Genomic DNA, 16,845 nt, shown 5'->3' on the forward strand with positions numbered 1-16,845 from the left:
ACTCCCTCCAGCATCTGCTCAACCCGCATGCTGCAAAGCGTCTGCGCTCAAAGGGTTAAAGATGCCAGAGCGCCAAATGAACTTAGAAACACGCAGCTCCGGGAGGGAGTCCAACACTGTAATACATGGTGGCATGAGCTGCCACAGCCTCATAGCCACAGCCTAAGGCTCATGATGTGAAATTAGTTGCTGGTTTAGCATGTTTTGCCACAAGCTCTTGTGACTTTCCCCCTAAACTGGGTGTATTGTACAGCGAGAGCACACACACGCCACAATCTCTGCAGTGTCTGGAAAAAGGAGTGAGCTAGGACCATCCAAGGAGCATCTTCTTTCGTGCTAGCAGGGGCAAGAGAGAGGTATCCCAGTATAAGTGGGTCATTCACAGTACAAAAGCCTGGGCAACGTTACCCAGGACCCCAGATCAGACCCCACCTCCCTTTGTCCTGATCTTTCCTCTTTGTTTTGGGTCAGGTTGACAGAGGAGTCCTGACTGCTAAAGCAAACCACCACTCTGTTAACCTCCCCTGAGCAGAATATATCAACCTCTGACAAATACAGAAGGTCTCTGTCTCTCTTGCAGGTGTATAATCTGCCGTTCTAACAAAGCATTCCTGAACCAGGTACCTCTGCAAGGCTCAAAACAAGGTCCTTCCTCACCCCAGACATCACCATTAACCGTGAAGAATCTCCTTGGAATATTTTCACTGGATTCTGCTTTCCCTCATGGCGACATTCAATGCTCCCACTCTCAGCTGTCTATACACTGATTCAATCTGGATTGGCAGGATGGCCGGCTGTACCTGTTACACAACAGCAGCCTGGTTAATGGCATTTCCCATGGAGCGTCCCTTCCCTCCACTCTTCACTTTACTTCCTGCAGAGAGCTACTGAAACAGACTCAGACATGTTCCTCCTGATCATCCCAGGTGTGAGTGAGAATCTGTGTCTGTTTGGAACCGGTTACCATCACAGACACCTTTGCACAAGCCTCACCCTTCTCTCCTTTCACTCCTAGCTACTTTCTCACAGCTCTTGCTCTTTTCTCTTCCCAGTAACAGTAAAACATCCTCTTTGTTGCACAGGGCATAACATCTTCCCCATGTTGGAAACTAAGGGCTAGTCTACACTACTTGCCCGGATCGGCGGGTAGAAATCGATCTCTCGGGGATCGATTTATCGCGTCTCATCTAGACGGATAAATCGATCCCCGAATCGACACGCTTACTCCCACCTCGTCAGGAGGAGTAAGCGCCGTCGACGGGGGAGGCGCGGCGGTCGATTTGCCACCGTCCTCACAGCGGGGTAAGTCGAATAGGATACGCCGAATTCAGCTACGCTATTCGCGTAGCTGAATTTGCGTATCTTAAATCGACCCCCCCCCCCCGTTAGTGTAGACCTAGCCTAAGTTACAGACATACCACTGCTAAACAACAGGGAGATGTACAGGCAGCAGTGAAGACATCCCTATGTGAGAGCTCTCAGGGGTTCTCAAACTGGGGGTTGGGACCCCTCAAGGGGTCGTGAGGTTATTACATGGGCGGTCGTGAGCTGTGAGCCTCCACCCCAAACCCCGCTTTACCTCCAGCATTTATAATGGTGTTAAATATATAAACAAGTGTTTTTAATGTATAAGGGGGGGGTCACACTCAGAGGCTTGCTGTGTGAAAGGGGTCACCAGTACAAAAGGCAGAGAACCCCTCCTCTAGCTGGAGCTATTACCCTAGGGATGGGCCACACTGGGGTCTTTTAACCAGATGCCCCCAACTTCCAGGGTTCAAATGAAAATGGGACCAGCATCTGAACTGCACCAATTTTGCTTATGCAAAAATAAAAATCCAAAGTCACCCCTAGTTGGACCCATTCTTTACCCAGGGACCAAGTCTGTTTTTTCCCTTTGCATTCATATAACACCTTCCATCCAACCCCTCCCCCCGCTCCCCAGTGCTTTGCAAATACTAATGAATTAATCCTCACAGCATCCCTGATCAGCAGTTCAGTATTATTCCCATTTTACAGAAGAGACACAGTGAGGTCACACATCAGGTCTGTGACGGCTGAAAATGGAGCCCAGAGACCTGCATTCTCAGTCCTTGCCCACAGAAACTATGCGTCACCTCCTGGCCCAGACAGATGAGCCGCCCAGACATCTTGTCTCATTAGGATGCCCACCAAAAGTACTGCAGTACACACCCTGTCATAACTATAAAGGGAAGGGTAACAGCTCTCCTGTGTACAGTACTAAAATCCCTCCTAGCCAGAGACTCCAAATCCTTTTACCTGTAAAGGGTTAAGAAGCTCGGGTAACCTGGCTGACACCTGACCCCAAGGACCAATAAGGGGACAAGATACTTTCAAATCTTGGGCGGGGAAAGGCTTTTGTGTGTGTCCTTTGTTTAAGGGGTTGTTCGCTCTTGGGACTGAGAGGGACCAGACATCAATCCAGGTTCTCCCCATCTTTCTAAACAAGTCTCTCTTATTTCAAAATTGTAAGTAAAAGCCAGGCAAGGCGTCTTAGATTTACTTTGTTTTCTCAACTTGTAAATGTACCTTTTACTAGAGTGCTTATCTTGTTTGCTATACTTTGAACCTAAGACAGAGGGGGTTCCTCTAAGCTCTTTAAGTTTGATTACCCTGTAAAGTTATTTTCCATACTGATTTTACAGAGATGATTTTTACCTTTTTCTTTAATTAAAAGCCTTCTTTTTAAAAACCTGATTGATTTCTCCTTGTTTTAAGATCCAAAAGGGGTTTGGATCTGTATTCACCAGGAGTTGGTGAAAGGAAGGAGGGGGGAAGGGTCAATTTCTCCTTGTTTAAGATCCAAGGAGTTTGGATCTGTATTCACCAGGGAATTGGTGAAAGGTTTCTCAAGGCTTCCCAGGGAGGGAATTCTTGAGATGGTGGCAGCGAACCAGAGCTAAGCTGGTAGATAAGCTTAGAAGTTTTCATGCAGGCCCCTACATTTGTACCCTAAAGTTCAAAGTGGGGATACAGCCTTGACACACCCCCATTCTCTCTACCACAGATTCTTAACTGTTCTGCCGCACATGCAGTAGTTGAAAGTTTCATTCCGATTGGAGGATGAAAATGAAGTTTTGCTTTCTTATTGTACTGGTCTGTAGTTTCTAGAGACACTTCTGTACTAGAAACTGAACATGAGCATGGCACAACACACAAGTCATATTCTGATTTTTCTAGACGATAAAACAGGTTTTTCTTCTTTTGATTTTTATAACCACTACCGCCAGCTTCATCCTGTCCCCATCATAGGTGATTAACTGCCAGGGAATATCCTCCCAGGTCAAATCTTCACATATAATATATGCCATCTGACTTTTTAAGTGTGGCTATTCACTGGAGTATTGTTCCAACATTTCATACCACATACAGGCCCCCCCTCAAGTGAAACAGAGACGTCTCCTTATGGATACGAGGAGGTCATTGTACAACTCCCAGTACTGAAATCAGAAGGCTACAACATATAGTACCTCCTGCTCAAAGCTAGCTAACAACATTGTGATTAACAGCTGAGAGAGGCACTGGCGCACAAGATATCACCCGAACACTTCCCTCTCGCTGTTCTTTTGCTGTAAACCAAGCAGACTGCATTCATTCTTCTCAGCCCGCTGAGCGACGCATCCAAGACAAGACACAATCCTCACTGAAAACACAAGCTTTTTTTTTTTTTTTTAAATTACCTCTATCAAAAAGGACATTTCCAGTATACTGCAACATGGGAGAATAGGAAGCATCAAAGTAGTAATGCAGGAGGCAAGCTTAACCTGAGATGGAGGGCATCATATTCAGGCCACCATTTGGAAGAGGGCTATTATCCTCCCAAGTCTTTGCCTCAAGCATGCATGACAACCTGTCCCCGCTCCCACCTGCGCTCTCAAAACAGTAGGTCAGAAAGCACACAGATGCTCAAAGTCCTACCACCAGAAGAGATCAAACAGCACCAATTCCCTATGCCTTCCAAGAGCAATCTTCCTGAGCTCTGATACCATACACAGGGGGTAAACCGGGGAAGGGAGTGGGGAAAGAGCCTCTTAAAGAGCCTTTCCAATCCTTTACACAGCAAGTCTCTCCTCATTTGGGAGTTCTTCCTTGGACTATTTAGTTTAGACAGCGGATGAATAAGACAAAGAAAGTATATTGTATGCTACTATTCATTCTGTGTAGTAATACAAGAACATAAGGACATTCAATGACATTTAAAGGCAGAAAGTTTAAAATACCTTTCCCTACACAAAACAGAATTAGTCTGTGGAACTCACTGTCACAATATATGGTGGCCAAGAGCTGTAATTGGACATTTATATGGGTAACAATAACATCCAGAATTACAATACTAAGAATTAAAATAAAAATAGCTTTGGAAGTAATAGACGCCCTCATGCTTCTATCTATGTAGGCTTTTATGCAGTGGCCCATTATTGTGGTACCTGTGCATCTCAGGGCTTGAGCCAACCTCTAACTAATGGGGGTCATGAGGACTCTTTCCTTGAGGCTATAACTGCTTAAAGAAGGATTTTTTGCACTTTCCTTTGAAGCAATCGATACTCATCGGAGACAGGATTCTGGACCAGATTAACCACTGGTCTGATCCAGTCTGGCAAGTCCTATGTTCCTAAAGAGGACCCTAGCTTTTAAAAAATACTAGCAAGCACACTGAAGAAAGCACACAAATGAAAGTGACACTTAAAAAGCAATTTGTGAGTTGATCAGTTCTTGGGGGAAGTGGATCCCTGCTCTCACATGAAGGAGGTGGGGACCTACTGGTAAGTCTTTAAAAAATCCACTAGTCCAGGGTAAGACAGAATCTTTCCAGTACAAGTGCAGTCTTCTTTTGCAAAATCAAGAATTTTTAAGATAAGTAATGTATCTCTAATGGTTGTGAAGAAAACTTTCCAAACAAACTGATAACAGCCCTGCCTTTCTGAGACTGCAGACAAGTCATATGTGGTGACTGCTGCTCAGAGTTCCCACAAGCTGCAGCAGAGCGAAAACTGATGAGATTTATCAGTTTTCACTACTTGTTTTCAAGCTCTCTCTGGGCAACAGTGAAAATTACAAGAATCTGGTCAATTTCATTCTGCAGCTGAGGGAAATCTCTGAGCAACAGCAAAAGCAGGCACTGGAGATATTCACTGAACATAAGAACGGTCATACTGGACCAGACCAAAGGTCCATGTAGCCCAGTATCCTGTCTTCCAACAGTGGCCAATGCCAGGTGCCCCAGAGGGGATGAACAGAACAGGTAATCATCAAGTGATTCATCCCCTGTCGACCATTCCCAGATTCTGGCAAACAGAGGCTAGGGACACCATCTCTGCTCATCCTGGCTAATAGCCATTGATGGACCTAACCTCCATGAATTTATCTAGTTCTTTTTTGAACCCTGTTATAGTCTTGGCCTTCACAACATCCTCTGGCAAAGAGGTCCACAGACTGACTATGCATTGTGTGAAAAAAATACTTCCTTTTGTTTTAAACCTGCTGCCTACTAATTTCGTTGGGTGACCCCTAGTTCTTGTATTATGAGAAGGAATAAATAACACTTCCTTATTTACTTTCTCCACACCGGTCATGATTTTATAGACCTCAATCATGTCACCCCTTAGTCCAAGCTGAAAAGTCCCAGTCTTATTAATCTCTCCTCATACGGGAAGCTGTTCCATACCCCTAATCATTTTTGTTGCCCTTTTCTGAACCTTTTCCAATTCTGATATAATTTATCTCCAACCAAATATGAATGCTGAAAGAGATACAGAACTGCAGAAACACCCTCCTTGCAACAGCCAGAAAACAAGAGAAAGATGGAGTAGAATTGCCCCTGTGGTCATTCCCAGGTTTCATATTCATATGCAATTAGTAAATTTAGTTCATTTGGCTGTGAGGCATTTGATATTATTTGCATTTCCTCTGAGGGGATAGGGAAAAAGTGGGAATAATGGGATAACTTAGAAAAAAAGAAGTAGAGAGAAAGGTTTTAGGAGAAGACAAAAGGAAAGAAGATACATGGGTAGATGTTAAGAACAATGGAGGGATAGGGGAAGAAAGGAAGAAAAGACACTGAAGAGAGCTCAGGGAAAGATATACCGCAGTTTATTATGCAAACAAGTGGAGTGAAGACAGGAAGAAAAAAAGGTCTAAAAAACAACCAAGAGAAATGTAGCAAGGCAGGATGGTTAAACAGCACTCAGCAAATAATTCATTTGATTAATTTTATCTGTATGTGTCAAATAATGTATTCAAATAATACTCTGTGGAATTTGACCAGCTGTACATTAGTCATCAGATTACTAATATATTAGAATAATACAGGTGGAATTCAAATATATTCAGATTTTTTTTTGTGTCGGTATTTGATGAGCCCTGGTTGTAAGTTTACATTTTAAAACATTAAGTAGAAAGATGCATGACAATAGGATACAGTTAGATACAGTGTAATACACAACTCTTGTTCCTTTAAACAAGGGGTGGTCAAACTTTTTGGCCCGAGGGGCATATCGGGGTTGCGAAACTGTATGGAGGGCCGGGTAGGGAAGGCTGTGCCTCCCCAAACAGCCTGGCCCCGCCCCCCCCACTTCCCACCCCCACTGCCCCCCTCAGAACTCCCAACCCATCCAACCTCCCCTGCTCCTTGTCCCCTGACTGCCCCGACCCCTATCCACACCCCTGACAGGCCCCCCAGGACTCCCACACCTATCAAACCGCCCCCCCCCCAGAACCTCCGCCCCATCCAACTGCTCCCCAGGACCTTCTGCCCCTTATCTAAAACCCTCCCACCCACCCCCTTACCATGCCACTCAGAGTGGCAGGACTGGCTTATTGGAAAGCCTGGGAGGTGGGCGGGCGCAAGCTGCGCGGCGGCATAACTGCGGGGGAGGGGGAACAGTGGAGGAGGGGCCGGGGGCTAGCCTTCCCGGCCGGGAGCTCAAGGGCTGGGCAGGACGGTCCCGCGGGTTGGATGTGGCCCGCGGGCCATAGCTTGCCCACCTCTGCTTTAAACTTTGGGTTGTAGTTATTTTTTACCCTGGCTAGTAGGTATCTGGTAATTCTTTTCAAGCCCTGATGACTGACCCCTCTAGGATGGCAGAGGGATAAGTCCTAGCTGGCCCTCCTTCCTTCCCCCATAGACCTACACAAGAACCACACACTGATGAAGCTGGTTTCTTCAAACAGTGTAGTTTGACTGTACTGGTTGCTACAAGTAAGGCATTCCCCCATATTCAGCTTTAATTCAGAAAGGTGTGGAATTCTATAGTCTTATATAGAATTCTAAGTGCATAAGACATCACCAGAGTAGAATGGGCCACATAGACATCTGGCATTTATCCATTTCACCATGGGGAATGGCATGCAGGATCTCACGCACTATAGAAACCATGTGCCTTCTGCTGTAATCTGTCTCAATGAACATGCGTAACATGTATGACCATAGATCTCAAGATACTAACTACAGTGATACTAAGAACATAAAAGTTATTTTGCCATGCCCATAGCCACCATCTTCATCATCAGCAAAGAATGAACCAACCCTACAGCCCCACGTTACTGTGGTCAGGATAATGTAATATCTCCAGGGTCTGAAACATATACCTGCATAAGACAAGCTGGAAGCTTTCTTGGGTACATGCAATTAAGGTTCTAGTCCTTGCAAGTATTCAAAGAAGAATTGGGCATGAACCTATGCAATGTCTTCAGTCTGCATAAGCAGCAGAAGAGGCACTGGAGCTGTCTGCCTGCAGACTTAGGAAGCCAGCACTGCACCAATTCATATTTGTATGATTATCTGTGCAACTATAATGGGAGAAATGTAATTTGTTTTTTAGATGAAAGATGAAATTATATGGAAATTGATGCACTCACTATTAGCTTTTTCCAGACCTCCTTTGGAGAACTAATATAATAAGCCGATGACCTCCCCCTTTATACGCAATCAGAGAGTACAGTAGAGTAGAGCCCTTTCAAAGTGATATGGCACCAGTCTGGGAAATCGGCACTTTGCAATTTGCCAACATATTAGGCTATCAAATGCTGTTCATGTTATTACTATGTAATATCAACAATTTACCGTAGCTAAGCACTGAAGAACCAAGCTCAGGACATTTCTGGGGACGGATGCCAGCTAGAAGAGTTCACTTCAGGTCCTAAGCCCTGTCTAATCATTAGCACTCCAGAGATGCCCCGCACTGAGGTAATTATTGCTAATTTAAAAGCTGTTTATTTTTAAAAAACAAACATGGGAGATGTTTCCTTCCATCCTTCATCTTTCACTTTTAAAAACAAAGTGCATTTCCTTCTGATGAAACGTGCCACAATGGTAGGTGCCGCACAAACATGACTCTGCCCTGACATGGAGGAACTTCCTCTAGGAAAAGGAAATTCATTCTCCAGGCCCAGCCAATCCTTGGCCTCTCTCATGAAACTGTGAACAAGGGCATCAATTTTAGCAGCAGTTGTGCTGGTGCTTCTGCCATAGAAAAGTTTGTCTTTTCTATGGGACAAGAACAGGGTGGAGAAGATCTTTGATGAACAGAGGAGGACAGTCCAGTGGTTAAAGGCAGTAGCCCTTGGACCCGGGAGAGACTGCATTTCAAGTCCTGATCCACCAAAGACTTAGTGCGTGACCTTGAGCATATCACTTAGGCTCAGATTTAGAGAGCTAAGGTATTTCAATGGAAGTTAGGAGTCAAAATACCTTTGAGGATTTGGGCTTTAGACACTCTGTGTCTCAGTTCCCCACCTGTAAAACAGGGATAACAGAGAGGCTGTGAGGATAAATACATTAAAAGACAGTGAGGGACTGCAGTAATGGGGACTATACAAGTACGTAAGATAGCTAGACCAATGAAAAGCCATCAGACTGGTTATTTACCATTGACCCAGACTAGATTGGACCTGCTGATTCAACTTAATGAGTTTCAAGAGAGCTGGACAAATTTATGAGTGGATTAGTATGATGCGGTTGTTTGTGATGGTGGGGGCAGGGCTTGGCAACCCTGACGGTCCCTCCTGATTTATGGTTCAGGCAGTCACCTGCCAGGGTCAGGATTAAGTAGAAGATAGGTTTCAGCATATTTCCATAGCCTTGGACAAACTGCAGAAAGACTGCTGCTATATTGCTGATGCTTTTGAATCTGGAAAGAAGTTCAAAAGGTACTGGAGAAAAAACTACCCAACAACAAAGTTAAATAGCAAGCAGCAAAGCAGCAGATGGATCGAGCACTTACTCCACCTCATTTTCTTGCCAATATTCTCAACTCAAAGCAGCAGGATAGATGTCTAACTGCTGAAGAAGCTGCTGCTATGACATGGGCATCCAATCACCCATCAATTGTGCCGACCATAATAAATTTCAGGGCTGGATGTGAAACATTCAAGCAGTACATGTCATGCTTGCTGATGTTTTAAAGAAAGTCACACTACTGAACTGGTGGAAGTTATTAGCTACGCACCTGGAATCAGAGTTTCTTGAAGTGCTAAACCAGCTTTTGACAGCAGTAGCCTCCTCTGCAGGCACAGAAAAATATTTTCTTCATTTGGAATAATTCATTCAAAGTTGAGAAATCGATTCAGAGTTGAAAAAAAAGTAGGAAAACTTGTCTCTCTCTTCCAGTCTATGAATAAAGACCAAGGAGGAAGGGGATGAGATCTACTAGTTTTAAAAGTTTGAAGGACAGCCTAAGTATCTTGGGGAACTCATTTTCAAGAGACTTAGGTGAGTAGGAATTTAAGCTTCAGTCACTTTCACTTAGGCATATTTGAAAATTTTCCCAGACTGACCTGGAATGATCAGTTTAATCCACTGACTACAGTCAATCCCTCTGTTTAATAAATAAGTTGTAAATGTGAAACACGTTTTGATAACAGAAGTTAATGTATTCAAAACATTTAAGGTTGTTTTAATAGAAATACATTTTATATGCTGTTTTGTGTGCAATTAAATTCCACTGACCATCCTAATGCAGCTCTACACAAATCACAAGCAAAAAGTTAATGATCTAGTAAATAAGCAATATATCATTCACCATTTTCTAACTTACTAAAAATGTACAATGAAGAATCTGAAAATATAAAGGTACGTACTTGCTTAAATAAGCGTAGTTACAGTGTACCTCCCTAGATAGCAAAAAGACGTACCAAATCTAGTGTAAAGGCTCTATTTAGTTGTAAATCAACATGTTTTAATAGTGATATCCACTAATGAGAATGAATCTTTCTTTAGAACATAAATGAAGTCCAAATGGAAAAGTTGATTAAAATTGATAATTTAAATCAAGACTTTCCACTTGGTGAGTTAAATCAATCCACCCTGGTCAGGAAGGGATTCTCCTCCTCCGCCCACCCCTCCCCGTGTATTCTTGGAAGTAGGTAGCAGTTTGGTCTCCTTCCTCTGAGGCATCAGAGATGGCCTCATCAAGAGATAGGACATTTGACTGGATGGGCCAGGCCTCTGGGGTGGCACTGAGCATTCCCTTGGTCACATGCTTAACTGGCTGGTTATTGCTGACATGCTCAGGGTCTAACTGATTGCCATACATGGAGTCAGGAAGGTATTTTCCCCCAGGTCAGATTGGCAATGACCTTGGGGGTTTCCCCCCCCCACTTCCCCTGCAGTATAGGGTGCAAATCACTTGCCAGGATTAACTGGATCTCTCTCTCTTAGTCAATTCCCTGACATTGTAGAGGCCTCTGGCACTGGTCACCTCAGTCCCTCCTATTCTCTGCCTGTGGCACGTAATAGTCGTGTCCTATGGACTGTAATGCTTTGGTCTAGTTTCAGTTGTTAGGTTAAGTGGGTGGATGCTGGTGGCCTGTGATATACAGGTCAGACTAGATGATCTAGTGTTCCCTTCTGGCCTTAAACTCTATGACCTCATATGCTGCACCAATGCAAGTCATTGTTTACACAAGTGCAATGCATCTCTGCTGGGGTGGGGATGTTGAAGCAGTGCAACATCATTGGCTAAAACCCCTGTGCAGACAAGGTCTTAGACATATAAAGGATCTGTGCATCTCAACACCAACCCCTGGAGCCAGCCAGTCCCCGCTTGGGCCCGTAATTTTCTTGCTTATTTTGTGCATTTAGGCTGTGGTTTTCAAAGGGGCCTAAGGCTCCTTTAATAACTCTTTCATTACACCAGGGCAGACCCCTTGTGGACATGCTTCTATCAGTTTAAAACAGGTTATATCAATTTTGCTCACACCTGTAAAATTTACCAACGCGAGCTAAATTGATATAAGACAAGCTCAGCCCAATATAGGGTGACCAGACAGCAAATGTGAAAAATCGGGACGGGGTGGGGGGTAATAGGAGCCTATACAAGAAAAAGACCCTAAAATTGGGACATCTGCTCACCCTAGCCCAATACAAAGAGTGTATCCACTCAAGTGTTTGTGCCTGTTTAAGTCCGTTTAAAAGCACACCTGTAGTGGACAACTGAGAGTGTAAGCCAGGTCTAAGAGAGATCAGCACCTAATTCCCTTAGGCTTCTTTGAAAATCTCAGCCTCAGTACCCCAGCGTGTGCCCCACTATGATGTACAACGCTGTACAAGGCATTTCAAGAGCTGACCATCAGCCACTCAGTTTGCTAATCCCAGCTCGGACTTCCAGTTGGCTTTCCCTCCCAACTGCAGAGACAGCAAGCCTCACCCTGGCACTACAGAAGGGTGAAAGTGTTTTCATGGCATTATTCTCAAGTGACACTGCACTGGGAGCTGTGTCCATCCCTCCTCTACCTGTGTGTGGCCACGGTATAATACTTGAGACTAGAAAGCAAGACGCACCCTGGAAGGCGGAAGAATCCTAGAGAGACTCCTCTCTTCTGCCCCCCACCCCACCCTCTGTATTAGCCCCTGCCTTGTAACGGGTTGCAGGACCCTCTGGAACGAAAGGCACTCAGAGGCGTTATTATTACTGCACCAATTCAATGGCACATGACGACTGAAAGAACAGTGGCCACCCAGGCTCAGCTATTAGAAGTCTTGCTGTGCTATCATCATAGACCACTCCCTAAAGCTGCTGCCGACAGTGATATCACTGTAGGCATCAGTATAGCGATACCAAGGGATCTGGGAAAGATGAAAAACGAGAGAGGCAGGAAAAAAAATAGGCAAGGGAAACGTGACAGCAGACTGTGGTATTCTCCTGGAGGATGCAGGGCCCCTCCCATTTATTTCCCCATGTTTTCTGGACTGGCAGGAAGTGTTTACAGAAAGCAGAGTCATTGTAAGACTGGGAGGGCAGGCCAGCAGGTGATTCTCCCCCATCCCTTCCTTTCCCATCTGGAAGCCCTGTCACATTTTGGGGAGGGAAAAGAAACAGAGAGAAAGAAAGCGCAGAAGTCATCAGCAGCTGCCCTGAGATCCTGTTGTCACTGCCTCCCTGGTGCAAAAGGTGCAGAGGGATGTGGAGTGCCACAGCTGAGAGAGGGCAGCTGGGCTGGGACATACAGGAGGAGAAATCTATACCATTGCCAAACAGCTTAGACACATACATGAATGCCACCATCTCCCTCTGCTAGCACAGAGGCTTTTAAATCTGGAGGTATGAGGACCACCCAGTGGCCTCCGAGCAGGCTGCTGGGGCCTGATTTTCACAAAACAAGAGGGTCTGAAAATCAAGGGGAAGAGTGAAAGCTTTTGGAAGATGGAGAGGGAACAAATTTGCAAATGATCAGAGAATCATGGGAAGAAAAACTGCAGCCTCCCCCCACCAACACCAACAGGTGGCTACCCCCTCTCCCCTCACTACCTTCTTCCCCCCGGGTGCAGCCCCTGACACACCCAAGGCCAAAGCTACTCTTCCACCCCAACCCAGAGGCCCCTTCCCAGACACAACCCACTGTTGTCTCCCTTCTCCCCAACAGATGTAACCCCTCCCATTGCTGCTGCCCCCTCACAAGCATAGCCCTGAACACACGTACCCCCTCGTCCTCCTCCCTATACAAGTGCTCCCTCCCTCCCAAACTGATGCATCCAGGCAGGCACACACGGACCATCTCCCCCTCCTACCTCCCCCCCCCCCCCACACGCACACTTTTATCAAAGGCACCCGCTTTCCGACTCCGGAGAGAGGGGGGGGGGGGGGGGGTTGATCCTCCCAGCTCACTTTGGAGCCTAGTATCACAACTGGTGCAGGATCAACGGAGCTCCAGCGAGCGACCCCCCGAGCAGCAGCCGCCGCCGCCTCCTGCTCAGGAAAGCCAGCTCTGCTCTGCAATGCCCGGTTACAGCCACCAGTCCTTACCGCGCACACATGCTCCCTGGGACACGCTGCCCGTGCCACTGCAGTGCCTGCTGCACGCCCGCCACCCTGAGCATTCCCGGGGGGTTGCGTGGGAGGGAGGGGGCACAGGCAGAGACCAGCCTCCCCCCCCCACCCCCACCGCCGCCCCATCCTCCTGCCGCTGCCCGAACTTTGGAAACCAACCACCCGCAAAAATAACTCCCGGGGCTGCACCGCCACCTCCAAGTCCCTCAAAGGGAAGGAGACGGGGGGCACTTACCAGCGCTCACGCCCGCCCCGGCGGCTTTCCTTGCACGGCAGAGAGCGGGGAAGAGGCAAATTCTCGGCGGGGGCGGGGGGCTTCTGCGGGAGGCGCGCACAGAAAGTTTGGAGGGAAACGGCAAAAAAAAAATCCCCCCTCCCGGCCAGAGCCGCAGATCCTGCCTCCCTCCCCGGCGGCGGAGGCCGCTCTGGATCAATGGTGCGGCGGGCCCAGGCGAAGATGAACTTTCCACCGGGGTGGTGGAGAAGCCCCCGGCTTGCAGCGCCCACCCCGCATTGGCACCGAGCCCCGGGGCGCTCTCTCGCTGCGGCGGCGGCAGCTCGCTCGGACAATGTACGTGTGTGTGCACCAGAGGCGGCTCGGCGAGCCCCGGCAGCGGCGAGCGGCACACGCCCAGGCTCCGCTCCCCGCCCACCAGTCACTCACCGCCTCCCGCCGCCGCTGATAGGCGCTCCGCGCCAGCCCGGGGACCCGGGCGCACGGCCCCGGCTCCTCCGCCCTCCTGGTGGGCTGCGGGCTGCGTCAGTCACCGACGCTAAAGGCGCTTCCCTTCCCCTCCGCCTCCTGCTGCCGCCTCGGCCGGGGCACTGGGAGGGCTGGGGGCTTGGGGGAAGGCGCAGTTGCCGGAGGGGAATTGCTGCTCAGCCCTTATTTTTAGCGCCTAACTCAAGCCGTGGTGCCAGCCCGTGGACTAGAGAGACATTGGGGATTATTGATTGTTTATAGACTGCTGCAATAAGAACTTCATCAGCTAATGGCGAGTTATAACCACACATCTGGATGATAACACAAATGATCCAGACCCAAACCTAGACATTGTTTAATAAGCCTTGGTCTCCTCCTACTTCTATTTCTTTTTTATATATATAAAAACAGACATTTAGGGCCATATCCTCAGTAGCCGTAAAGCAACCTAGCTCCATTGACTTCAGTGGAGCTGTGCTGATTTACACCAGCTGAAGATCTGGCCTTTTATATTCGCAACAAGGCATCCTGCGTTGCCAGCCTCCCTCACTTCCTTTTAACTTGGATTTAATGCTGGTGAAAGGTGCTGGCCTATTTGATGACCCTGGAGGATGGAGTCTTTTGTTTAGCCATAGAACATAAAGGACCTGGGCAACTCCCACACTGCTTTGCCAGTTAGTGCCTTAGGGTATTTCAGTCCCTGTGCTAGGACACTCCTGGGCTTCTCCACTCACAGGGAAAGGTATGCTTAAAACCCTCCAGCAGTGCTTCAGTGAAGATGCTTCTCCTATGGGCATAGTTAATCCATCTCTGTGAGAGGCGGTAGCTATGTTGGGAGAACCATAGCGCTGTCTACAGCAGGGGTTAGGTTAGTATAACTGTCACTCAGGGGTGTGGATTTTTCACAACATAGTTATATGGATGTAAGTTTATAGTGTTACTCCTGGGGGAATTCTGTGCCAAAAAAAAACTAAAAATTCTGAACACAATATTTTAAAATTCTGCATTTTTTTTTGACAAAATGATGCAATATAATCCAGCTAGTTTCAATTATTTTGGTAATGTATTTAAACTACAATACAATGGATGGAGAATAGGAGTGGGGAGCATTGGAGGAAATCATCAAACCCCCTCTGTCTAATAGTAATGTAGCTAGTATTGACTCTTTACGTCTAGTTATTAGTCAACAAATACGTGCAGTCATATGCTCAATGTTACATCATAGGCTCCGGAAGAGCAAGTGAGGGCTGGGGACTCAAACTCACAATTTATACTGGCTAATGACCATCTCCAAAAAGGTCAGTAGCAAACAGTTAATGGAGCACATTTCGATAGGAAATTTTTTCAGTCCAAAATGTAGACCCGTTTTAATCATTAAAGCACCATAAGCATTTATGCGGCCATACTGTCCTTTACAATACAGCTCCTTTACACCACTCTGGCAATGTAATGGAGCCTTAAAATGTTTACACCTATTTTATACTCCTGGGGGAATTCATTAAGAACAATGGGAACAATTCATTAAGCAGGCAGGCAGGCTGCTACATTCTCCTCTGCCTGAGGCAACAGAGCCTGCCCCAAGCCTACCTCTTCAGAAATACCCCCAATACCGCTGAGCATGCTGCAAGAGGGACAGAGTGTCTCTGTCTCTCTCAATATACATGACTACCCAGCCCCCACTCCTCCCAAGTGGTGATTTGTGTATCTACCAGCTGCTCTGGATGCCCAAACCGACCTGTCTGCACTGCCAGGGACTGGGCATATAACCGCTCTTGTGGCTTCCCTTTACTTCCCAGTCAGAAGTCATTTTTCTGCGGGTAAGCAAAGAAATCTGCGGGGCCATGAATTCTGCACACGTGCAGTGACACAGAATTCCCCCAGGAGTAATAGTGTAGACCTGGCCACAGTGAGACTGCCAACAAGGGTGCCTTGATGGCGGTTTCTATGATGTGAACACCTGTCCACTAATATTAACTGGTCTGAAACCTGACCAGCCATCAATCAGATATCAGATGCAGTTTGCACATTCTATGTAGAACTATGATGAGGTATATAAACCTTATCCTGCCACAGCCACTAAGGGGTTAAGAGACAGAATAAATACCTTCTCAGCTGCAGCTAACTGGTGGACCATCAAGAGCTAGGATAAAAGCTTATGGACCAGGCAGAAGGGGATGGCTTTGCATCGAGTGTAAGCTGGCAGGAAGCAGCTGGACCCTCCAGGGACAAAGCACTAGAATGAATCTCTCTGTGAAAGGGGCTGAGAGGCAGATGAAGGTAGGAAGTGGCCCAGGGAAGCAGCAATGAGTCCAAAGAAACAGGCTAAGCTGCTTCAAACAGGGTGCCTGGGGTGGAACCCAGAGGACTGCAGGAGGATCTCCCTACCAGCTACCTGGAAAAGAGATGTAAAAGCTGCCCTGATGCAAGGGGACACGGACTATTGAGTCCAGGGTGGGGCTGAAAACCTGGCAGAAGGTCATTAGACTTCTTCTTTGTTGGACTCCTTACTACTCTGGAAGGGACAGAGACTATAAGTACCTGGGTGGAGGGCTGAGTTGCAAGAAGGGGCAAACCACCACAGGCTTGGAGGGACTATTGCCAGAGGGGGCCAGAGTTGAAGAGACTGCTGTACCATGTCTGGCCAAGAGGAGGTGCTCTTGCTGATGAGCGACCCCACTGGAAGAGTCCTAGACTGCAGAGGGCAGGGTATGCAGCTCTCTAGAAACCTTTCCAGCCAAACCTGCAGTGGCACTGGCTAGCTGAAGATAAAGTATAGTGCTGTCCTCCTCAACTGGAAGGATAGTCTGGTCAGACATGGGGCCTACTGATATGAGAGAATATAAAGGGGGAGAAATGGGG

At 47.0% G+C, this 16,845-nt stretch overlaps 1 protein-coding gene across 1 annotated transcript in view; it reads right to left on the reverse strand.

The window, feature by feature from the left end:
* HRAS (HRas proto-oncogene, GTPase) overlaps window positions 1-13,581 on the reverse strand; it is an 83,624-nt gene extending 70,043 nt beyond the window's left edge. Inside the window, exon 1 of the mRNA XM_065404537.1 lies at window positions 13,519-13,581. The gene's annotated coding sequence lies outside the window, so the exon portion shown is untranslated. The remainder of the gene's footprint in view (window positions 1-13,518) is intronic.
* Between the last annotated feature and the right edge of the window lie 3,264 nt (window positions 13,582-16,845).

Source organism: Emys orbicularis, chromosome 4, assembly GCF_028017835.1.
Source record: "Emys orbicularis isolate rEmyOrb1 chromosome 4, rEmyOrb1.hap1, whole genome shotgun sequence".
Taxonomy (NCBI): Eukaryota; Metazoa; Chordata; order Testudines; family Emydidae; genus Emys; species Emys orbicularis.